The 25,836-nt window shown below is 47.4% G+C and overlaps 1 long non-coding RNA gene across 3 annotated transcripts in view; it reads left to right on the forward strand.

Annotated features, from left to right (window-relative positions):
* Window positions 1–15,325: 15,325 nt before the first annotated feature.
* Window positions 15,326–25,836, forward strand: part of LOC107131885 (uncharacterized) — a 34,675-nt gene continuing 24,164 nt past the window's right edge. Inside the window, exon 1 of one of the 3 annotated variants that reach the window (XR_009492998.1) lies at window positions 15,326–15,662. This is a non-coding gene — a long non-coding RNA (uncharacterized lncRNA). The remainder of the gene's footprint in view (window positions 15,663–25,836) is intronic. The other 2 variants (XR_001495210.3, XR_009492999.1) reach the window with 2 other exon arrangements.

The raw sequence follows: 25,836 nt of genomic DNA on the forward strand, positions 1-25,836 counted from the left end.
TGTGCCTGAGTGACTGGTAACAACACCAGAAGGGGTCAGTGGACACACCTGTTGATGGCCTAGAACCTTCCAACGGGAAGGGGTTAACTGAGCCAGGCCTGAGTCAACCAGGGATCACGTGACCTGTGACAGCCACACCCCGTGCCCCTGAGCCACCCACCCACCCGCCCCTCACTCACAGGCACCTGCTGGCCACCATCCCTCCTCACCCCAACCTCCACCCCAGGAGTTCCAGCTATGGTCCAGGGGAAAACATTGACTGCAAAGAGACAATGGCCATGGTCACTTTTAGCTGGAGAGGAGACTGACTTCCTCCCTGCCCCGTAGTCCCCCAACCCAAAGGAAAAGAGAGGCAAGGGAGGGGCTGCCGGGTCACCACGCTTGGCTGGCTGGCTTTCTGTGTACAGGGTATTGAGGCTGCCTAATTGACAGATAGTAAACACGGATAAAGACCCAGGGGGCAGAGAAGAAGGGGGTGACTGGGGTGAGGCAGACAAGGCACTAGGGGTGGGGTTTGAGGGTCTTGGGAGAAGACCAGATGGCTCCCCGCTGTGTCCCCATCTGGGCCTCGGGGACAAAGGCTGATGCCCACGTGAAGAGGGCCATGGGGGTAGGGCCTGGGGAAAAGTAGGAAGCAAGGGGCTCCCCCTAGTGTGTGAGGCTCGGCAGCTCGGGACGCCCCTCTAGGTGCCCCTCCCTCATCCCCAGCTCAGGCGGGGGCATCTCATGTCGCGCCTACACTGCTCCTCCGCAGCAGGCCTGGGACAGCGCCACGCTCTGTGAGTGTGCACATTTTCTGCAGGGTGGGGGTGGGGGTCTCTGCACCCCTCTGTCAGGAAGAGGCCCCAGGCTATATGGGAGAGCCTGGCTGCAGCCGCCAGCCCCGTGACCACCCAAGCATGGCCCCAAGCCCAGGGGATCTCAGTCTGACTCCGGGATGGCATTCTGGAAGGAGGAGGTAAGGTGTTCTCCTCCGGGCCCAGGTAGCATTCTGGAAGGAGGAGGTAAGGTGTTCTCCTCCGGGCCCAGGTAGCGTTCTGGAAGGAGGAGGTAAGGTGTTCTCCTCCGGGCCCAGGTAGCGTTCTGGAAGGAGGAGGTAAGGTGTTCTCCTCCGGGCCCAGGTAGCGTTCTGGAAGGAGGAGGTAAGGTGTTCTCCTCCGGGCCCAGGTAGCGTTCTGGAAGGAGGAGGTAAGGTGTTCTCCTCCGGGCCCAGGTAGCGTTCTGGAAGGAGGAGGTAAGGTGTTCTCCTCCGGGCCCAGGTAGCGTTCTGGAAGGAGGAGGTAAGGTGTTCTCCTCCGGGCCCAGGTAGCGTTCTGGAAGGAGGAGGTAAGGTGTTCTCCTCCGGGCCCAGGTAGCGTTCTGGAAGGAGGAGGTAAGGTGTTCTCCTCCGGCCCAGGTAGCGTTCTGGAAGGAGGAGGTAAGGTGTTCTCCTCCGGGCCCAGGTAGCGTTCTGGAAGGAGGAGGTAAGGTGTTCTCCTCCGGGCCCAGGTAGCGTTCTGGAAGGAGGAGGTAAGGTGTTCTCCTCCGGGCCCAGGTAGCGTTCTGGAAGGAGGAGGTAAGGTGTTCTCCTCCGGGCCCAGGTAGCGTTCTGGAAGGAGGAGGTAAGGTGTTCTCCTCCGGGCCCAGGTAGCGTTCTGGAAGGAGGAGGTAAGGTGTTCTCCTCCGGGCCCAGGTAGCGTTCTGGAAGGAGGAGGTAAGGTGTTCTCCTCCGGGCCCAGGTAGCGTTCTGGAAGGAGGAGGTAAGGTGTTCTCCTCCGGGCCCAGGTAGCGTTCTGGAAGGAGGAGGTAAGGTGTTCTCCTCCGGGCCCAGGTAGCGTTCTGGAAGGAGGAGGTAAGGTGTTCTCCTCCGGGCCCAGGTAGCGTTCTGGAAGGAGGAGGTAAGGTGTTCTCCTCCGGGCCCAGGTAGCGTTCTGGAAGGAGGAGGTAAGGTGTTCTCCTCCGGGCCCAGGTAGCGTTCTGGAAGGAGGAGGTAAGGTGTTCTCCTCCGGGCCCAGGTAGCGTTCTGGAAGGAGGAGGTAAGGTGTTCTCCTCCGGGCCCAGGTAGCGTTCTGGAAGGAGGAGGTAAGGTGTTCTCCTCCGGGCCCAGGTAGCGTTCTGGAAGGAGGAGGTAAGGTGTTCTCCTCCGGGCCCAGGTAGCGTTCTGGAAGGAGGAGGTAAGGTGTTCTCCTCCGGGCCCAGGTAGCGTTCTGGAAGGAGGAGGTAAGGTGTTCTCCTCCGGGCCCAGGTAGCGTTCTGGAAGGAGGAGGTAAGGTGTTCTCCTCCGGGCCCAGGTAGCGTTCTGGAAGGAGGAGTTCCCTCCGGGCAGGTAGCGTTCTGGCAAGGGGTAGTTCTCCTCCGGGCCCAGGTAGCGTTCTGGAAGGAGGAGGTAAGGTGTTCTCCTCCGGGCCCAGGTAGCGTTCTGGAAGGAGGAGGTAAGGTGTTCTCCTCCGGGCCCAGGTAGCGTTCTGGAAGGAGGAGGTAAGGTGTTCTCCTCCGGGCCCAGGTAGCGTTCTGGAAGGAGGAGGTAAGGTGTTCTCCTCCGGGCCCAGGTAGCGTTCTGGAAGGAGGAGGTAAGGTGTTCTCCTCCGGCCCAGGTAGCGTTCTGGAAGGAGGAGGTAAGGTGTTCTCCTCCGGGCCCAGGTAGCGTTCTGGAAGGAGGAGGTAAGGTGTTCTCCTCCGGGCCCAGGTAGCGTTCTGGAAGGAGGAGGTAAGGTGTTCTCCTCCGGGCCCAGGTAGCGTTCTGGAAGGAGGAGGTAAGGTGTTCTCCTCCGGGCCCAGGTAGCGTTCTGGAAGGAGGAGGTAAGGTGTTCTCCTCCGGGCCCAGGTAGCGTTCTGGAAGGAGGAGGTAAGGTGTTCTCCTCCGGGCCCAGGTAGCGTTCTGGAAGGAGGAGGTAAGGTGTTCTCCTCCGGGCCCAGGTAGCGTTCTGGAAGGAGGAGGTAAGGTGTTCTCCTCTGGGCCCAGGTAGCGTTCTGGAAGGAGGAGGTAAGGTGTTCTCCTCCGGCCCAGGTAGCGTTCTGGAAGGAGGAGGTAAGGTGTTCTCCTCCGGGCCCAGGTAGCGTTCTGGAAGGAGGAGGTAAGGTGTTCTCCTCCGGGCCCAGGTAGCGTTCTGGAAGGAGGAGGTAAGGTGTTCTCCTCCGGGCCCAGGTAGCGTTCTGGAAGGAGGAGGTAAGGTGTTCTCCTCCGGGCCCAGGTAGCGTTCTGGAAGGAGGAGGTAAGGTGTTCTCCTCCGGGCCCAGGTAGCGTTCTGGAAGGAGGAGGTAAGGTGTTCTCCTCCGGGCCCAGGTAGCGTTCTGGAAGGAGGAGGTAAGGTGTTCTCCTCCGGGCCCAGGTAGCGTTCTGGAAGGAGGAGGTAAGGTGTTCTCCTCCGGCCCAGGTAGCGTTCTGGAAGGAGGAGGTAAGGTGTTCTCCTCTGGCCCAGGTAGCGTTCTGGAAGGAGGAGGTAAGGTGTTCTCCTCCGGCCCAGGTAGCATTCTGGAAGGAGGAGGTAAGGTGTTCTCCTCCGGGCCAGGTATCACCCCTGCTCCACCCTTGGGGGACGTGGATCGTGGTCTATGCTGCACACACTTCTTTCCTTTCCAAGGTTTCATGTAGTAGGCAGCCCCTGGGGGAAGAGAGGGGATCAGAACCACCTCAACTCCTTTGGAGCGAATTCTCTTATTTCCCACTTTGTCTTGCTCCTTGGAGAGGCCTTCCAGCCCTCAGCCTGCCCCACCTGAACTCTGAGTTGCCCATCAAGCCCTCGCTGAGCAGCACTGTCCTCCCCCAGCTCTCCCCACCCATCCAGTGCAGCCCGGGTTTTGCTGTATAGCTAAGCGTCACCCAGAGAGACACCAAGATAAAGAAAGCAGGCAGACCTGGGTTCAGGTTATAGCCCTGTGCTAGGACTTTAAGCAAGTGACTTACTGTCTTCCAGCCTGTTTCCTGATCTTTCACTGGGAAACCGGGTACCTCCTTGAAGACTTGTGAGGGTTTAGGAGAGATCTACGTGTAGAATGTTCTGCCATAACAGAGGCCACATGCATATCCTATCCACTGGTGTGCTGTGCTTAGTCGCTCAGTCGTGTCCGACTCTTTGCAACCCCATGGCCTGCAGCCTGCCAGGCTGCTCTGTCCACTGGGATTCTTCAGACAAGAATACTAGAGTGGGTTACCATTCCCTCCTCAGGGGATCTTCCTAACCCAGAACTTGAACCCAGGTCTCCCATATAGCAGGTGGATTCTTTACCTACTGAACCACCAGAAAATTTCTTCCCCTTTAGGCCACTCTTTCGATTCCCACTGTTGTGGCTCTAGCCTACGCTCTTCTATTTTCACCTACATTTCTTTAAATAGCCCCTCACTGGTCTCTCTGCTCCAACCTCACACTGCTGGACAGGGAGCTCCTTCAAATGCAAATAGTGGTCCTGTCACAACCTGCCCAGAATCAATGACTTACAGGAGGGATAAAATCCAGCTTTCTTTGCACTCAAGGAGCCCACTGTGGAACCGGCCAGCTTTATTTCCTCTCTCCAGCCACTCACCAGTCTCCAGCCACTTGCTCTCACACACGTATCACTGCACCTACTCCTTTTTTTTTTTTTTTAATTTATTTTATTTTTTAACTTTACAATATTGTATTGGTTTTGCCATATATGAATATGAACATGTACACCTATTCTTTCCTCATTGTGGTGTGTCCTTCCCCACCTCACCTGAGAGCCAGCTCCTCCTCCTCCTGGGGAGAAGGGGTCTCTCCCGACTCACTATCTGCCAGGCACTGTGCTGAGCATTTGATTTTCATTATCTCATATTCAGTTCAGTTGAGTCACTCAGTTGTGTTCAACTCTTTGCAACCCCATGGACTGCAGCACACCAGGCTTCCCTGTCCATCACCAACTCCCGGAGTTTACTCAAACTCATGTCCATTGAGTCGGTGATGCCATCTAACCATCTCATCCTCTGTCATCCCCTTCTCCTCCCGCCTTCAATCTTTCCCAGTACCAGGGTCTTTTCAAATGAGTCAGTTCTTTGCATCAGGTGGCCAAAGGATTGGAATTTCAGCTTCAGCCTCAGTCCTGCCAATGAATATTCAGGACTGATCTCCTTTAGGATGGACTGGTTGGATCTCCTTGCAGTCCAAGGGACTCTCAAGAGGCTTCTCCAACACCACAGTTCAAAAGCATCAATTCTTTGGCACTCAGCTTTCTTTATAGGCCAACTCTCACATCCACACATGACTACTAGAAAAACCATAGCTTTGACTAGATGGACCTTTGTTGGCAAAGTAATGTCTCTGCTTTTTAATATGTCTAGGTTGGTCATAGCTTTTCTTCCAAGGAGCAAATGTCTTTTAATTTCATGGCTGCAGTCACCATCTGCAGTGATTTTGAAGCCCTAGATATACTCTCACTGTTTCCACTATTTCCCCATTTATTTGCCATGAAGTGATGGGACCAGATGCCATGATCTTAGTTTTCTGAATGTTGAGCTTTAAGCCAACTTTTTCACCCTCCTCTTTCACTTTCATCAAGAGGCTCTTTAGTTCTTCATTTCTGCCATAAGGATGGTGTCATCTGCATATCTGAGGTTATTGATATTTCTCCTGGCAATCTTGATTCCAGCTTGTGCTTCATCCAGCCCGGCATTTCACATGATGTACTCTGCATAGAAGTTAAATAAGCAGGGTGACAATATACAGCCTTGATGTACTCCTTTCCCAATTTGGAACCAGTCTGTTGTTCCATGTCCAGTTATAACTGATGCTTCTTGACTTGCATACAGACTTCTCAGGAGGCAGGTCAGGTGGTCTGGTATTCCCGTCACTTTCAGAATTTCCCACAGTTTATTGTGATCCACACAGTCAAAGGCTTTGGCATAGTCAATAAAGCAGAAGTAGATGTTTTTCTGGAACTCTCTTGCTTTTTTGATGACCCAATGGACTTGGCAATTTGATCTCTGGCTTCTCTGCCTTTTATAAATCCAGCTTGAACATCTGGAAGTTCATAGTTCATGTACTGTTGAAGCCTGGCTTGGAGAATTTTGAGAATTACTTTGTTAGCATGAGAGATGAGTGCAATTGTGCAGTAGTTTGAACATATTTGGCATTGTCTTTATTTGGGATTGAAATGGAAACTGACCTTTTCCAGTCCTGTAGCCAATGACTTGTCCAAATTTAATGGCATATTGAGTACAGCACTTTTCCAGAATCATCTTTTAGGATTTGAAATAGCTCAACTGGAATTCCATCACTTCCACTAGCTTTATTCATAGTAATACTTCCTAAAACCCACTTGACTTCACATTCCAGGATGTCTGGCTCTAGGTAAGTGATCACACCATTGTGATTATCTGGGTCATGAAGATTTTTTTCATATAGTTCTTCTGTGTATTCTTGCCACCTCTTCTTAATATCTTCTACTTCTGTTAGTTCCATACCATTTCTGTCCTTTATTGTGCCCATCTTTGCATGAAATATTCCCTTGGTATCTCTGACTTTCTTGAAGAGATCTCTAGTCTTCCCCCATTCTATTGTTTTCCTCTATTTGCATTGATCACTGAGGAAGGCTTTCTTATCTCTCCTTGCTATTCTTTGGAACTCTACATTCATATGTGTATATCTTTCCTTTTCTCCTTTGCCTTTCGCTTCTCTTCTTTTCTCAGCTATTTGTAAGGCCTCCTCAGACAATGATTTTACCTTTTTGCATTTCTTTTTTGGGGGATAGTCTTGATCACTGCCCCCTGTAAAATGTCACAGACCTCCGTCCATAGGTCTTCAGGCACTCTGTCTATCAGATCTAATCCCTTGAATCTATTTGTCACTTCCACTATATAATCATTAGGGATTTGATTTAGGTCATACCTGAATGGTCTAGTGGTTTTCCTTACTTTCTTCAAATTAAGTCTGAATTTGGCAATAAGGAGTTCATGATCTGAGCCACAGTCAGCTCCCAGTCTTGTTTTTGCTGACTGTATAAAGCTTCTCTTTGCAAAGAATATAGTGTCTGATTTCGGTGTTGACTGACTGGTGATGTCCATGTGTAGAGTCTTCTCTTGTGTTGTTGGAAGAGGGTGCTTGCTATGACCAGTGCATTCTCCTGGCAAAACTCTGTTAGCTTTTGCCCTGCTTCATTCTGTACTCCAAGGCCAAATTTGCCTGTTACCCCAGGTGTTTCTTGACTTCCTACTTTTGCATTCCAGTCCCCTATAATGAAAAGGACATCTTTTTTGGATGTTAGTTATAGAAGGTCTTGTAGGTCTTCCTAGAACCATTCAACTTCAGCTTCTTCAGCATTACTGGTTGGAGCATAGACTTGGATTACTGTGATATTGAATGGTTTGCCTTGGAAATGACAAAAGATCATTCTGTTATTTTTGAGATTGCATCCAAGTACTGCATTTGGGACTCTTTCGTTGACTATGAGGGCTACTCCATTTCTTCTAAGGGATTCTTGCCTACAGCAGTAGATATAATGCTCGTTTGAGTTAAATTCACCCATTCTGGTCCATGTGAGTTCACTGATTACTAAAATTTCAATGTTCACTCTTGCCATCTCCTGTTTGACCACTTCCAATTTACCTTGATTCATGGACCTAACATTCCAGGTTCCTATACAATATTGTTCTTTACAGTATCAGAATTTACTTCCATTACCACTCACATCCACAACTGGGTGTTGTTTTTGCTTCATTCTTTCTGGAGTTATTTCTCCATTGTTCTCCAGTAGCATATTGGGCACCTACTGTCCTGGGGAGTTCTTTCAGTGTCACATCAATGATAGACCCAAGATGGCGGAAGAAGGACACGCACTCATCTTCTCCTGCGAGAACTCCAAAATTATAACTCACTGCTGAACAACTGTCCACAGGAGAATGTTGGATCCCACCAAAAGAGATCTGCCACATCCCAAGGCAAAGGAGAAGCCCCAGCAAGATGGCAGGAGGGGCAAAATTGCGTTTAGAATCAAACCTCGTGCCCACCAGAGATGCTTGGAGGACTCAAACAAAACCTTGTGCTCACCAGGAGACCCCACAGAGTCTGAGCCAGACCTGCCTTTGCATATTTGAGTATCTCCTGCAGAGGTATGGAACAGCAGTGGCCTGCTGCATGGGCAGGGGCTCTGAGTGCAGCAGACCTGGGTATGGCATAAGCCTTCTTAGAGGAGGTCGCCATTAACCCCACCATAGAGCTGCCAGAGCTTACACAGGACTGGGGAAACAGATTCTTGGAGGGCACAAACAAAACTTTGTGTGCACCAGGACCCAGGGGAAAGAAGCAGTGACCCCACAAGAGACTGACCCAGACTTGCCCGTGAGTGTCCAGGAGTCTCCAGCGGAGGCATGGGTCAGGAGTGGCCTGCTGCAGGGTCAAGGGCACTGAGTGCAGCAGTGCATGCATGGGACCTTTTGCAGGAGGTTGCCGTTATCTTCATTACCTCCACCAGAGTTATCATCCCTGCTTAACAGGTGGTAGAACTAAAGTCTCAAGTGGTTAATCCTGTCCCAAATCCATGCTCTTTGATACAATGGTCTTGCAGCTTCAACGCTTCCTCCTCCACAAAGCCTTCCCCAACTCTAAGCATGGAGGCTGGGTCTGGCTTAGTGTTTTGAGGACAGAGTGGGTAGATGAGTTTCAAAGAAACAAAAGGTTTGTTCAGGAAAAAGCACATGATCAGCCCAGCAAACATGGATTCAGCAGTTCCTATATTCAAGGGTCAAGTCTTATCCCATAAACCAGCAATTCCACTCCTCAGTTGGTCTCCCAAATAATTGAAAAATATGTCTCCATAAAAACTTGTACACAAATGTTCATGGCAGCATTATTCATAATAGCCAAAAAGTATAACAAATCAAATGTCCATCAACTGATGAATACATAAGTAAAATGTGGTATTACCCATACAGTGGGTTATGATTCAGCGACTGAAAGACAGTGCCGATACACTATACAACATGGATGAAACTTGGAAACACTATGCTAAATGAAGGACGCCACATATTGTGTGAATCCATTTATGGGAAATGTCAAGAATAGTCAAATCCATGAAGAAAGAATGTAAATTAGAAGTTCCAGGGTCTATCGGTACAGTGACTGCTAATGGCTATGGAGTTTCTTTTGGGAGTGATGAGAATGTTCAAAATTAGACAGTGGTAATGGTTTCAGAATTCTGTAAGTATTCTAAAGCCATTGAATCGTTCATCTTAAAAGGATGAATTTTATGGTATGTGGATTATATCTCAATTAAGCTATTAAAAAAAAAAACTAGATACAACTTAAATGCCCAGCCATAGAAGACTGGTTGAGAAAATTGTGGTACAACTCTCAGATAGAACACTCTGCCATGATTGCCAATAATATAAAATGTTGATAGGAAAATGTCTTAAGATTATTGAACAGGCATAAAAGGAGTTATAGAACTCAAAATAGAATATATGATTCCACTGTAAGGAAATGTGTAATGTGTGTGTGTTGCCTTGCGGGTGTGGTGGTGAGGGGGTGGGGGGAGGCAGCAATCTGCATAAGAAAATGGAAAGATCACTGATACATTACAAGGCTCTGTAGATAAATCTTATCTTTTTTTTTATTTTGGAGGGAAGGCTCTCTGGATTTTCTAGTATTTTCACACAATAAACATATGTTAATTCTGTAATTTCTAAAAAGAGTGACTAAGAGCTTACCCATGCCCTTTCACCAGCTCATAGTCCAACAAGGAAGACAGATATGAGCATTGCAAAGGGAGCTAAGAGACCGGGAGCGGGTGGAGTTGAGACTCATCTCCTGGAAAGTTTGGACTTTGAAATTATGACTGGAAGAAGCATTTGGGGGTAAATCAGATAACTGGGCCAATGGTCTCTGGTTTTCCAGGGGATGAAAGGAGAGGAGTAAAGGGCGTTTCTCGTCAACTCTCCCAAAGACCCTGTGTCCTGTGGCCCAGTCCTCCCCTAAGCTCCTTGGAAAACATAATTCCAGCCAGCCTTCCAAATCCCCACAACACTCATGGGACCATGGGGACATTTGTTAAAACTAGTGGCCAAGGTTCATCTAGGTTGGCCCTGGCAGCCTTTCAGTTAGGTCTGGACCAGAGTTCCCAAGAGCAGCCACACTCATGGGTGGGAGGGAGGTTTGCACTTTCCCAACAAAATGGAAGAACAGAGGCAGGGCCTCTACACTCACTACCCTGCTGTTTCTCACCTTCCATCTTCTCTCAGTCTTTCTTTTTTTAAATGCTGTTTCCTCTTAAGCTGGGGGAGTGCCCAGTAGGCTGAGAACAGAAGTCAGAGGCTGTGAAATAAAACAACTTTCAAGATCAACAGGAAGCAGGGAGATAAATCACAAGGAGAATGACTTGGGGAGGGTGTATGTTGGGTTTGGTCTCATTTGTAGTGGTCATGGTGGTAACGGTGGTGGGGAATTGAGGCCAGAAGCAGGAAGCTGGGTGTCCCAGCCTCAGCTTTTGATGGTTTCCGGGTCTCCTTGAGTCTGTGAAGAAGGGACTCATCTCTGTGATGAGCCAGATCTTTCAAGTTGCCTTTGTCTTTGAGAGGTGTTAATATGTTCTTGTGAAACTGCTGCTCCTTGGAGGGGTCCCTCAGAGCATGAGCAAAGCAGAGCATGTTAGCCAGGATCTGGGTATTGCCCTAGAATTGAAGCATTATGAATGAGCCCCCAATGCATACACTCACATGGGATGATCACTCACAACACTGGGGAGATAGTTTTATTCAGGGTCTCCAAGGGACCCGAAATAAAACACTCAGGAGTAAGTTTAACAGAAGGAGTGCAAGATTTGTACATTGAAACTGCAGCACATTACTGAAAGAAATTAAAGAAGACCTAAATAAATGGAAAGACAGCTTATGCTCATGAATCAGAAGACTTAAAGTTGTTAGGACAGCAATATTCCTAGACTGATCTGCAGATGCAGTACATTCCTATCAGAATTCCATATGGTTTCTTTGCAGAAGTTGATAAACTGATCCTAAAATTCACATGGAAATGCAAGAGATTCAGAATTGCCAAAACAGTTTCAAAGAAAAACAGAGACTTTCATGGTGGTCCAGTGGCTAAGACTCCATGCTCCCAATGCAGGAGGACTAGTTGCTTGCTGCAGCTAAGATCCAGTCCAGCCAAATAAATAAAAAAATTTTTTTCTAAGAAAAACCAGCTTGGAGGACCCACATATCCCAGTTTCAAAACTTGCTACAAAACTACAGTGATGAAGACAATGTGGTATGAGCCTAAGAATAGGCATATAGATCAATGGAATAGAATTGAGAGTCCAAAAAGAAACCCTCACACTTATGGTCAATTCACTCAACAATGGTGCCAAGACCATTCAGTGGTGAAAAGAAGTCTTTTCAACAAATGGTGCTGATACAGATAGAGACTCACATGCAAAGAATGAACCTGTCCTCTAACCTTACATCATCCATGAAATTTGACTCAAAGATGGACAAAAGAGCTAAATGTAAGAGCTCAGACTACAAGAGCCTTCAAAAGAAAACATAGCAATAAATCTTTGTGACCTTGGATTTGGTAGTACTTTCTTATATATGGCACCAAAAGCACAGGCAACAAACGTAGATAAACTAGACATCATCAAAATTAAAACCTGTTTTCCTACAGAGGACCCTATCAAGACAGTGAAAAGATGGCTTACAAATGGGAGAATACATTTTGCAAATTATATATCTTATCAATCAGGGACTTGTCTCCATATGTAAAGAACTATCACAACTCGATAACAAAAGGTAAGTAAGCCATTTTTAAAATGAGCAAAGGATCTGAACAGAAGTTATCCAAAGAAGATAGACAAATGCCAATAAACACATTAAAAGATGCTCAACATCATTAACCATCAGGGAGACACAATCAAACCACAATGAGATACCACTTCATGCTGGTAGAATGACTATTTTTTTTTTTTTTTAAAAAGCTGGTGAGTGTTGACAAGGTTATGGAGAAGTTCCTGTACTGGTGATGGGAATATAACAGGTTGCAGCCACTTTGGATAACAGTATGGCAGTTCCTCAAAATAGTAAACATTGTTACCACATGATCCAACAATTCCACTTCTTGGTATAAACCCAAGAGAAACGAAAGCATATAAAATCTATGGAAACAGAAAGTAAATTAAAAGTTGCTGGGGCACTGGGGAGAGGGAGGGATGGAGAGCAACTATCTGCTTACAGATATGGAATTTCAAACCTTTTGGGGACGATGAAAACATTTTAGAATTAGATAGGGGTGATGGCTACACCTTTTGAATTTACTAAAAACCGCTGAATTGACCCCTCAAAAGGAATGAATTTTATGTTCTGTGAATTATTTCTTAATTTTAATGGAAACATATATACATGGCTCACATTTTTAATAGACTTTATTTTTAGAGCAGTCTTAGGTTCACAGTAAAATTGAACAGAAGGTACAGAGAGTTCCCATGTACTCCATGTCCCCACATACCCACAGCCAGTCCCACTACAAATATCCCAATCAGAATGGTGCCTTTGTTAAAACTGATGAACTCACATAGATAACTCACTGTTGCTGCTATTTTTCAGTTGTTAAGTCACATTCGACTCTTTGTGACCCCCAAGGACTGCAGTACTCCAGGCTTCCCTGTCCTTCACTATGTCCCGGAGTTTGCTCAGACTCATGTCCACTGAGTCAGTGATGTCACACAACCATCTCATTCTTTGTTGCCCTCTTCTCCTCTCACCCTCAATCATTCCCGGCATCAGGGTCTTTTCCAGTGAATCAGCTCTTCACATCAGGTGGCCAAAGTATTGGAGCTTCAGCATCAGTCCTTCCAATGAGTTTTCAGGATTGATCTCCTTTAGGATTGACTGGTGTGATCTCCTTGCAGTCCAAAGGACTCTCAAGAGTCTTCTCCAGCACCACAGTTCAAAAGCATCAATTCTTTGCCCTCAGCCATCCTTATGATCCAACTCTCACATCCGTACATGTCTACTGGAAAAACCACAGCTTTGACTGTATGACCTTTGTCACCCCAAATCCATAGTTTACAGGTAGGTTTAATTCACTCTTGGTGTGGTACATTCTATCAGCTTTGACAAATGCATAATGACATGTATTCCCCATCATGGTATTATACAGAATGCTTTCACTGCCCTAAAAGTCCTCTGTGCTTCACCTAGTCATCCTTCCCACCCCCTCACCAGTGGCAACCACTGATCTTCCTACTGTCTCCATATTTCGCCTTTTCCAGAACGTCATATTTGAAATCATACAGTAACCTTTGCAAATTGTCTTCTTCCACTTAGTAATATGCATTTAAAGATTCCCCAATGTCTTTTCATGGCTCAATAGTTCATTTCTTGTTAGCACTGAATAATATTCCATTGTCTGTATGTCCTGCTGTTTACATATCCATTTATCTACTAAAGGACATCTTAGTTGTTTCCAAGTTTTGGCAATTATGAATAAAGCTACTATAAATATCCTTATGAAGGTTTTTGTATTGACTGAAGCTTTCACCTCCTTTGAGTAAATACTAAGGAACATGATTGCTGGATCACATGGTGTGAGTATGTTTAGTTTTGTAAGAGACCACCAAACTGTCTTCTAAAGTGGCTGCACCATTTTGCATTCCCAACAGCAATGTCACCAGCATTTGGTGTTTCAGTTTCTATTTTCACCATTCTAATAGACGTGTCATGGTATGTCTTCCACCAGACTTCCCTGGTGGCTCAGATGGTAAAGCGTCTGCCTACAATGTGGGAGACCTGGGTTCAGTCCCCGGGTTGGGAAGATCTCCTGGAGAAGGAAATGGCAACCCACTCAAGTATTCTTGCCTGGAAAATCCCATGGACGGAGGAGCCTGGTAGGCTACAGTCCATGGGGTTGCAAAGAGTTGGACATGACTGAACGACTTCACTTTCTTTCTTTCATGGTATGTCAATGTTGTCTTTTCACATTATATTTTTATTGAACAATGTTGCTCTAGACATTGGGATTCAGCAGTGAGTGAAATCTACAACATCCCCAGGCACATGAAGATCCTATTTTTGTGGAAAGAGATAACAGAGACAAGCCACACAGCCTTTCCTAAAGAATAAGACCAAAAGACCTGATCCTAACCCGTCATTTCATAAATGAGACATGTGTTTAGAATGGAGGTAAGACAAGGGGGTAAGAACAGTTTATTGCTGCCCTGACACATCCCTGAGAAATTCAGCAAGAACACCTACCAGAGTCACAAAGAATAAGGAGCTGGTAGACCTTCATATCATGTGTTCTAATGCCTTGATTTTACAACAGAGGGGAAAGATTTGGGTTAGGCATGTGACTGATCTAAGATCATACACCTGGTTTAAGACAGGGCAGAACTATCCTCTACGTTTCCTGAGTCCAGCTTTAATACCTGAAATCAGTCAAGATGAAACAACGAATGAGAAAGGGAAACCCCAAGTCTCCGACTGGGATTGCCCTGCCAGAGCAGAGTCTCAAGGCAGCCCCCAGCACCACCTAAGGAAGCGAAAGTGCCTTGACTCAGCAGTTCCACTCCTAGGACTCAGCCTACAGACACACACACAGGTGTGCACAACTTAGGTATATGATTACTCACTGCAGTATTGTTTCTCATAGAAAGCACTGGAAGTGATCCCTGTTCATCAGTGGGAGGCTAGTTAAATACATTATGATGCATCTATGCAGGGCCATAATATAGAGAGAGTACAAAAGTGTCAGAAAACTCTTTGTGTTCTAAAAGGGAGCAATTTCCAAGATCCATCATTAAGTTAAAAAGTAAGGTGCAGACAGGGTACAGAATATGTTCATTTTACCCTGGAGACTAGAAAGGGATGAGGGCCTTGTCATTGCCTTCCCTCTACCCCTCAATAGGGGTTAAGAAACTCACATACCAATTATGAAGACAAAATAGCCACCCACTGTCCTGACTTTTGGGCTTCCCTGGTGGCTGATTGGTGAAGAATCTTCCTGCCAGTGCGGGAGAACTGGGTTTCATATGTGGGTCAGGAAGACCCCCTGGAGAAGGGAATGGCTACCCACTCCAGTATTCTTGCCTGGAGAATTCCGTGGACAGAGGAGACTGGCAGGCTACAGTCCATGGCGTCACAAAGAGTCAGGCATGATGGAGCAACTAACACTTCCACGGCCCTGATTTTCAGCTCCTGTTACTCGGGGAATTTGAGCAGCTCAAGGTTCTACAGGCTGAGCTTTGAATTCCTGGGACACTCGGCACCCTTCCACTGGTGACCCTTTGGGAAAGTAGCCTGTCAGGAGCCGTGGGGCTGTCCAAGGGCTCCCCTATCTGATTGTGTCAGGAGGTCTGGCTTTGGCCCAGCTCTGCACCAACTTGATATGTGAAATCAGACAAGTAGGTGAACTGCCTGTTCCAACCGCATCCCAATAATACTGGCTTCCTAGGGACAGAGTGAGGTCACAAAGGAGAGTGTGATGCCCCCAGACCCTGACTGGTTTCTGAGGACACCAGCACTCCAGGAAGGAACATGGGCTCTTTGTGGTTAAAGAAAAAGGTCTAGGGGAGACCTTGCCTGGTTAACAGAGGTTATCAAGTCTTTCACTGCAGACCTTCTCAGAGCCTTGAAAATGCCAACTGCATTGTGACATTTGGGTGTGGCTACAGTATGTATCATGTCCCAAACTCTTCTGACCACAGCACCACTTTGGAGGAAAACAACTTTAAAACCTCCTGGAATAAAGGTAATCCATGGAACACAGTTTGACAAACTCTGTTTAGATAAAAGCAGGGTAAACACAAAACACTATTCATAGACACAATGGTAGAGATAATGACCGCAATATAAATTCTTATCATTAACACCCCCTATTCAGTTGCCCTGGCCCTGCTCACAGTATGAAGTAGTTTTATTTTTTCAAACTGTGGATCATAAACCATTAGTAGGCAGTGAAATCATTTTAGCCAGTTGCAATCCCTGGGTCAGGAAGATCCCCTTGAGGAGGGCATGGCAACCCACTCCAGTTTTCTTGCCTGGAGAATTCCATGGATAGAGGAGCCTGGCGGGCTACAGTCCGTAGGGATGCAAAGAGTCAGACACAGCTGAAGTGACTTAGCGCTTGTACACAACCAGCTCAAAAAAAATGAATTTGACTTGAATGGAAAATAAGAGCACACTGCATTTAAGACAGATTTTTTTTTTTTTCCTGAAACACATGTACACATATGCCCATGCTGGGTTATGCCAGCAAACGTGTTTCTCACTGTGGGTTGTGGTAGGAAAGTTTGAAAAATACTGCCATAGAGCAGATGAAAGGAAAAATCAGGTGAGGGGTGCCCTCATCTTCTGACTCAGCCTGTGTGACTCTGGTGAGGGCTGCGGGGACAGCGGCCTCTCACTGGCGGAGCGATTGTGGAATAGATTTTAGGATTAGCAGTGTCACCTTGCCGGACCCGAATAATGACAGAGGCCCTCTTTGTTATTCACCAGGCTCCAGAAATGCAACCATTCTTTCATTCCTTTTTCAAATGCTGCTTATCCTCCCCGACCAGAAAGCACCTTTCTGTCTGGGAAAACAGGTTTGTTGAAGCTCTCGCTTCTTGCTTCAACTTAGACATTCAGAATGCAGCTTAAACTCCGAAGACTCACTTTGATGTCTCTAGCTATTGGATTGTCCTTTTTTAAAACTGCAGTGACTTGGCCCAAGTCTTTTCTTTTTTCTGGTTCTATGTGATGGGGGAGTATTGTTTAAAACGTTGAAGTGTTTCGCACTGACCAATTAGAGCAAACATCCTGTGGATCTTTATTTATTCCTTTATTAAGGTGTGCTTTTTCCAAGTCCCAACTGAGCCCTTAACCAGCTGTGTGGCTTTGAGCAGGATCTGCTCTCTTTGTGCCTCTTTCTTCCCATCTGTCTAATGGGGGTAATGAAATCTGCCTCACCAGGAAGTTATGGGAATTAAATGAGGCAGTCTCTATTAGACCCTCATCACAGTCCTGATGCATGGTAAGAGCTCAATTAAGAACTAATGTAGTCACTGCTCCTCCTCCTGCTTCTTGGAGTGTAACTCATCTGTTTGCTTGAAACTTGAGGTGAACTGGTTAAGCCTCTAAATCTTTCAAGGGACGTTTCAAGGTTTGTAAAAAAGCCTAGAGTATTCAGAAGGGGGTTCCCAAATCTCCAGATACCTCAGCTTTCTTTCACTTCCTCCCTGGATGGGCAGAGCCTAGTGTCTTGAAAAATACAGGTGGGCTCCTGTGTGCCTTCGGGAAGCACTTGGGACCTTCTGAAGGTGACCTCAGCCTGCCTTCCCTATAGGGTCTGCCCAGGACTTTGCAGGTGGCTCAGTGGTAGAGAATCCGCCTGCAATGCAGGAGACGTAATGAGACTCGGGTTTGATCCGTGAGTGGGGAAGATCCCCTGGAGGAAGGGCTGGCAACCCACTCCCGTATTCTTGCCTGGAGAATCCTCTGGACAGAGGAGCCTGGCAGACTACAGAACATGGGGTCTCAAAGAATCAGACACAACTGAGCAAGCACTTGCAGGACTTTCCACTGAAAGTTCTGCATCCTGGGAACTGCCTCTCTCCCCAGAAAACACGAGTCAGTTACCCTACTTCCCAGGTCCCCAGTGTTTACCTCTACACCCTCAACCAGCGTTCACTGCAGCCTCTCGCTGGGAATCACCTCCCTTCTCCAACACTCAGCCGTCTTGCCCCTGGGCTGGGCTGGGCTCTGGCTCCCAGAGTCCCTTGATTTCAAATGCCCCAGGTTCACTGACATTTCTCGCTTGACTTATTCACCTTCTCAACTAGACTCTGGTCCCTTAAGGCCAGGAACTATGTCTCCTCCTATCAAATTCAGCCTTGTATCCCTCAGTAACTTTCAGAGCAGAGACCTGCGAGGAGGCCTGGTGAGCCCAGCAACTGGAAGCAGTTGCGGAGGGAGGACCAGGGAGTGACTGATGTCAGGAGAGGAGTCAGGGTGGCAGCACCAGGAAGAAGACCCAGGACTGCCCCTTCCTTCCTTCGCTGCTCAGTGTTCAAACCCAGGAGCTCCTAGCCTGCTCCGAGCGTGAGTAGAGTTAACTGAGAGTCCTTCTCTCAACTACAGCTTCCAACAGCAGCGATAATGTGGACTCTGACCTGGATCAGAGTCTTGGTCACTGGGCCCTCTCATCAGAAATACTCAAGGCCTTTATTAAAAACATCTCTGGTGGTTTCAATCAGAATCTTGGGTGGGGTCCAGGAATCTGCGTTTGAAGAGTTGATTCTGCTGTAAACTAAAATTTAAGACACCTGTGATCTAGTTGTAGCACTTCCTGACTTGCCCCACCCTCCTGGACTTGACCACTGGCTCTTCCCCTCCCAGGAAGGCAAGTGTAGGCTCAGCAGTTTCTGGACAAGGGGACTGGCGAGAGATGGAGTTGCCCAATAGCACGGGCTCTCAGAAGAAGGAGTGGCTAGAGCTGACCTTTTCATCTGCCTTGGGGTAGATGCCAGGATCTAGGATTGGTGAAGGGGAAAGAGAGCTGCAGGGCAGCCTGGAGGAAGACACCAGGCCTGTGCTTCCCCACTCCAGCACATGGTCTTCCTAGATGGATAAAGGAGCATCTTTGTTTTAAGCTTTGCTTTTTTTTTTTTTTTAATTCATCCATAGTCATTGTTAACCTAGAATTGGTCCCCAAAAGAGGATTTCAGAAGAGCCTTATCTTATATTCCCTAAAATTAAGTACACAGTTTTATGTGTATTGAGGGGGGAAAGGAGTAATTCAGGCAGGTTCTCTCTGCTTACTCTTTGGAGTAAGGCAGAATAGAATAATAGTTAATGGTGTAGATTATTATAATTCAGGGTCAAACTCAATGAATTTGAAGTCTGGCCATCCCAGTTTACAAGCATTGACACAGTTACTCAACCTCTCTGAGGCTCTGTTTTCTCATCTGTTAAATGGGTATACCCTATAGAGTTGTTGCTAGGATGAAATGAATCAGTACATGCAAAGCACCTAGAAGAGTACTCGGGCCACAGTAAAGATTACTGATCATTAGCTATGATGACAAAAGGGCAAGTCTTCCAAAGTCAGTGATCCAAAAGTAGGTTAAGAAACACTGAAGTTCTCTGGGGACTTGAGAGGCCACATGTGGCATGGTGTTTGTGTTAGTCGCTCAGTTGTGTCTGACTCTTTGTGACCCCATGGACTGTAGCCCAGCAGGCTCCTCTGTCCAAGGAATTCTCCAGGCCAGAATGCTGGAGTGGGTAGCCATCTCCTTCTCCCGGGAATCTTCCGCACTCAGGGATCAAGCCTGGGTCTCCTGCGTTGCAGGCAGATTCTCTACTGTCTGAGCCACCAGGAAAGTACAGTACCCCCCTCACTGAGATCTGAAGGCTCTGTTGGTCACTGTGGGGCTGGGGACAAGCAATCTCACTCTCCAAGCTTATTAACTGGTCTGTAAAATGCGAGCAGTCATGGTACTTACTTCCTGAGATTCTCATGAGGGTTAACAGAGAGGCTGCCTATGGGGAGGCTCGGCAAGCATCCCCATCCATCATTTTGGTCACTCAGAGACTCCTAGAAACAGGACTTCTCATCTCTCCAAAGCCATTTTCCATCCCACCGAAGTAGTTGGGAAAACCGTCCAAGGAAAACTCTCTTCCTCCCTCCACGCTTTCAGATAAGGCATAACTTGTCTGCAAGGGAGCCATTACAGGCAGAACAGGCTCCTAACTGTTGGCCTCAGGGTGGAAAGAATCAAGAATCCCCCTTGGAGCTGGAAGTGAAAGGATGTCTCTCCCTCACCTCCCCCTCACCTCCCCCACCCGCCTCCCACTTGGCAAATGTGGCTTCCCTCTGCTTTCTGCTGGCTCCCAGGGATCCTCCCAGCCCTGTTCCTCATATCTCTGGGGCATCACGGCGGCTCTGAAGACAGCTCAGGTGCCCTAGAGCCATTAGAAGGTGCCAGAAAGTCTGACACTTTGATTCAGGAAAGACTTGCCTAAAAATAGAACCACAAAATCTCAGTCCACACAGGAGTTGGAAGCCCTGAGATGCATCTGGTCCAACTTTCTCAGTGCTCGCTTAGTGTCTGCTGAAAACAAACCCTGGGGCCCTCCTTGGAGGTTCAACTGCGGTTCTGCGGTGAGGCCTGGGATGCTGGGTATGAAGGTACATCTAGGGTGGTTCCCGCGATCAGGCAGGTTATTTACAGCATCTCTGGAACACCTCTGAGAATAGTGAGCATACCATCACCTCTATGGGGTGGGGGAGAGATGGGTCTTACTGGTTGACAGTGTGGACACGGAGCCAGGTGTGGGTAGGGACTTTTCCCACTTGCTAACTCAGCCACATTCAACCAGTTACTGAACTTCACTGAGCTTAACTCCTCATCCATGGTGTGCTGCTGCTGCTGCTGCTACTGCGTCACTTCAGTCGTGTCCGACTCTGTGCGACCCAATGGACGGCAGCCCACTAGGCTTCCCCGTCCCTGGGATTCTCCAGGCAAGAACACTGGAGTGGGTTGCCATTTCCTTCTCCAATGCATGAAAGGGAAAAGTGAAAGTGAAGTCGCTCAGTTGTTTTCGACTCTAGCAACCCCATGGACTGCAGCCTACCAGGCTCCTCTGTCCATGGGATTTTCTAGGCAAAAGTACTGGAGTGGGGTGCCATTGCCTTCTCCGATCCGTGGTGTAGGGACACTAATTAATTACAGGCATCTACTTCCCAGACGGTCAGGAAGCTTACTTAAGGCAGCCTAGAAATGAGTCCTTAGCATAAAGCTCAACACGGCCGCTGCCTTCAGTAAACAGCAGCTGTGAGAGTAATAATAACAATAACAAAAAAGCAGTCTTACTTATGTTAAGCTGACACTGTCCCCTTAAGATGCACACCCACAGCACTCTTTCTGCCCTCCATAGTCCAACTTCCTGATCTCGTCTCATGTTAGGTTTTCAGGTATCTGCAAGAGGCAGAGGCCACACGCCACTTTTTCTTTTCCTTTCTGTTTTACTGAGGTCTGATTAACGACTATAAATTGTGTAAAGTGTACAACATGTTTTGATATATATGGACATGGTGAAATGATGACAACAATCAAGCTAATGAACACATAGTTATCTTTGTATGCGTGTGGGTGTGCGGGTGAACACTTAGGGTCTCCTCTCAGCAAATTTCAAGTATATAACACAAATTTCAAGCAACCGTATTCACCATGCTGCACTTTAGGTCTCCAGAACTTCATCTTACAACTGAAAGATGGACCCTTTGACCAAAATCTCCCCCATCCCTCCCATCACCCAGCTTCTGGTAACTGTCATTCTACTCTCTGTGACTAAGTTTGACTATTTTTTAGATTCCGTGTATAAGTGAGGTCATGCAGCATTTGTCTTTCTATGTCTGGCTTATTTCACTTCGCATAATATCCTCCAGGTTCATCCATGCTGTCAGAAAAGGCAGGATTTCCTTTTTATTTATTTATTTGGTCGCTCTCCGCCCTCCTTGGTGCACACAGACTTTCTCTAGTTGCGGCGAGTGAGGGCTGCTCTTCATTGCCGTGCATGGGCGTCTTCTCAATTTTTGTGGCTTCTCTTGTTGCAGAGCACAGGCTCTAGACTCACAGGCTTTTCTGTAGCTGCAGGACATGGGCTCAGGAATTGTGACACACGGGCTTTGCTGCTCTACGGCATGTGGAATCTTCCCAGATCAGGGATCAAACCTGTGTCCCCTGCAATGGCAGGCAGATTCTTATCCACTGTACCCCCGGGGAAGACCCCCCCTTTTTTAGGCTGAATAATATTCCATTGTGTATATATGTATGTGTGTGCATATATTTATACATAAACATAGTATGTGTGTGTATGTATATGTATACACACTACCCACCATATTTTCTTTATTGTTCATCTGTTGACAATGCTTAGATTGTTTCCATATCATGGCCACACCCCACTTAATCACCCCCACCCCTGCAAGATTTTTTCTACCCTTGAATGTGAGGACCTCAAGGCAAGGTGATAACCTCCCAGGCTTGATTTGAGGAAAAGATAGAGATCTCCCCCTCAGACTTCCTGTGGTGTCACAAAACCCCAACACTTCCCATTTTACCTCTGAAAGGTCTTTGTAAAAATGTTTGTGACTCAAAGGAGAAACAGGTGACTTTGGCAGCCAATAGCCCACTAGCTCAATTTAGCTGTAGAATATGTTGGAGGAGAGTCAGATGCTGAGGAAAAGGGCCCCAGGGCCTAGACTCTGCCTGGGATCAGAGGTCGAGGGGCCTGCAGCAGCTGGCAAGCCAAGGTGGCTGATCCCAGGTGTCCTGAGCACGCACCCTCCCCACTCCCCACCCACTCGCACTCCCTCTCCCAACAAACAAGTGCCCCACGACCTCTGAAATAAGAGCTCCCTCTTTTCTCAGGAGGGAGAAAGTGAAAAAGTGAAAATGAAAGTTGCTCAGTTGTGTTCACTCTTCACAACCCCTGCAATTCTCTAGGCCAGCATACTGGAATGGGTAGCCTTTCCCTTTTCCAGGGGGATCTTTCCAACTCAGGGATAGAACTCAGGTCTCCCGCACTGCAAGCCAATTCTTTATCAACTGAGCCACAAAGAAAGCCCAAGAATACTAGAGTGAGTAGCCTATCCCTTCTCCAGGGGATCTTCCCGACCCAGGAATCGAACCAGGGTCTCCTGCATTGCAGGCGTATTCTTTACCAACTGAGCTATCAGGGAAGCCCTCAGGAGGGAGAGGTGCCTTTAAAAACTTCCCATTAACTGGTTATCATGGAATGGAGGACAAGATGGATTTTTCCCAACTCTGAGAGGAATCCAGAGTTCTCTTCGTATAGTGGTTGAGAGCTTAGGCTCTTGAACCAGACTGTCTTGTCTCTACCTCTTAACATTTCTAAGCCTCTATCCGTTCACCTGCAAAATAAGTAAATAACCAGTAATCACCTCACCTGGCTATTTGGGACATAAATATGTGTGTGTGTGTGTGTACTTAGTCATGTCCGACTCTTTGCGACCCATGGACTATAGTCCACCAAGAGCCTCTGTCCATGGAATTTTCCAGCCAAGAATACTGGAGCAGGTTGCCATTTCCTCCTCCAGGGGATCTTCCTGACCTAGGGATGCAACCTATCTCCTGCATTGGCAGGCAGATTCTCCACCACTGGGAAGCCCTTGAGACATAAATAAGATCATCCATATAAAAATATATAGCAAGCCTTTGCTACTGTTACTGGTAGAAGAAGCTAAAGCTACTCTCCAGCTGTGTGGGGAATGGTCCAAATGTGAGGTGTCTTTTGCTTTGCTCCTCATGGTTTGATCAGCCACAGCTGCTCTGCCTGTTTCCACAGCTGGGAAATGTTTGGTGTTAAGGTTCTGGGTGTCAAAGCATCATATGGGGTCCCTGCGAGTGGCTGTTTGTCCACAGAGAGAGGGAAATAATCTGGATCAAGGGGTGGGGCTCACATCCCTGAGCAGCTGCTGGGTGAGGCAGCTGAAGTGACGACGCCCAGGGCTGTTCCTCTAGCTGCCCCGATGCTCTTTGTGACCTGGACTCTGGCATGGCTGCTGCCCCAGGAAGGGGAGGACCAGTCTCCGTGTCCTTTTCTCTGAGCTTATGGTAGGCACTTTGGGGGCAGGATCAGGTGTGGGTTAAAGAGTGTTTCTGGTGACTTAGGAGGTTTGGTTGGAGGGGAGGGAGCAGTTGCAGTAGGGGTGGGTTTGAGGTGGGGATCTCTTCTTTTCCTAACAGCCTCAAGCCAGAGGTTTGAAGCCACCCAGGGCTGATTTTTCCTTCTGTTTGCCTTTGATCTCCGGGAGGCTAAGCCTGATGGGTGGTCCCTCCCAGAGAGGATCTCGGCCTTTCTGCGTTCCTCTTAGCCCACTTATTGTGTGGCCACTGTGGGCTGCTAAAGCCACCAGTAGCCAAAAATGTTTTTTGTTTTTTTTTTAAACTACTAACAAAGAAGACTTCCTCTATCCTCTACTGCACTGAGAATCAGTAAACTTTCAAACAGAGATGAGAGATTAGGATCAAAATATGAAACCAGAAAAAAAAAATCTCATCCTGTTTCCTTGGGAGTTTTGCTGCAACTTGATGAAATATTCCTGGCTTTGTAGCTCGTCCATACTCACCTCTCGCCCGGGTCTAAGAGCGATTGCCCTAAAGTCTGGCAGGGGGTGGAGGTAGGGCCAGGGTCCTGTCTCATGAGGACTCCTCTTTGGAAGGCAAGGATCCCTCTTGGAGAGCAAGATCTTCCTTTTCCTTCAAGTCCAGTGGTTTTCCACTTGACGTCTTGGTAGGCTCCTCGGGGCTCTGAGCTGGGACGACCTCGGGGTCACACGGGGAGCCGGACCCTGTTGTCATGATGAAGAACCTGAGAGGAAATGACTCACCCAAGATTACAGCCAAATGAATCCTAGGGGGAGATCACACCTCACATTTCAGGGTTGAACAGACTTGTGTCCAAATAACCACTGTACGATGCTGTATATACAGCCGATCTTCCTGAGACATACGTTCATCCACATAAAACAATACCTCCTTTTGCAGGATGGTTGTGAGTATGAAATTACCGTCTTCTACGGTGCCTGATCCTAAACTAATAGGCCATGAACTAATCATCTATGAGCTCCACCCCCCGCCCCCACACAGAGTTATTAGTCACACCCTTCTCTGCCCCAGTTCCTGCAATACTTTATTACTCTCTTGGGGTATTTTTTAAACTATTTCAATATAATTATTAAAGTCAGTCTCTATCTATGAGCACCTTGAGAAAGTTAGAAGATCCAAGAGGCAACAACCACAGTCCCCATTCCACTCTTGTACCTGCCCCAAGCCTGAGCTCCAAAACTCCCACACCCCAATCCATTCACAACAAGATGGTAGATGTCATACACCATTGGCCAGTGGTGGCAGAGATGGCATCAGGAAAATCGGGTGCAAGGGCCTTGGCTTCCTGGTCTCCACCTCTCCCCTAGGGGTGGGAGACCTACCCCCTCTTTGTCAGCATCCTACACCCTTGGGGTCTTCCTTCTCCCTCCTCATTAAGATGTGAAAATGACCCATATGGCTTCAAGGAGGCAAGTGGGGTGGTAAGTCAGGGTTAAGATTTGCATTTTAAAATAAAATCTTTTAGCTCCATGCTTTTTGAAGTATAGCCCTAGGACCACGTGTATTAGCATCACTTGACAGGCTTGTTGACAAATACTGAAGTCTGTAATCTGAATCAAGAAGGTGGGGCCCTGGAATCTGTATATTTATCAAGCATCTGAAGTTCACCTTAGACTAAAGTTTGAGAACAGATGAGTTAAGTCCCAAACTGTGCAATTTGGGGCACTAACCAGTGGGTTAGAGAAGGTATTTAGAGGGGATACATGCACTGACCTCCCTTTTACCCCCAGAAACATCCTGTATTGAGCATCCTGATAGTAAAATCTAGCTTCTTCGAATCAGATTGGATGCACAGCTCACCTTTTCGCTGCTCATCTTTGTTCTTTCTTATCCTTATGTGGTGCTTGCTATTTATATTAAAAAACAGAACAAAAAAACTCGAATGCAGTTGAGGCTTATCCTCCAAGTGACAGATGAGAAGCAAAGTTACTGATGTGATTTGAAGAGCACTAAATAGACCTCCCTGAACTCCAAAACTCTCCCCAGCACGTTGGCCTTGTCTCTGAAATCCCATTTTAGGTATTGCTGTGTGGTATGGCTTTGCATTTCGGAGGGTCTGTGTGTTGGGAACACCAACGCACTGGGGATCCATCATTAAGCCACCCAAAATTCACAATAATCCCCCCACTGCTATGCGTTTCTTTAATTCTAATGTTCACAATTGGTGTTTACACAGTGTTCTAGAAGTCAGACATGTGGGTCTCTCTTGCTAGACTCTAGACTTCTCACTGCATATTTAACTTACATGAC

This window comes from Bos taurus, chromosome 26 (assembly GCF_002263795.3).
Source record: "Bos taurus isolate L1 Dominette 01449 registration number 42190680 breed Hereford chromosome 26, ARS-UCD2.0, whole genome shotgun sequence".
Taxonomy (NCBI): domain Eukaryota; kingdom Metazoa; phylum Chordata; class Mammalia; order Artiodactyla; family Bovidae; genus Bos; species Bos taurus.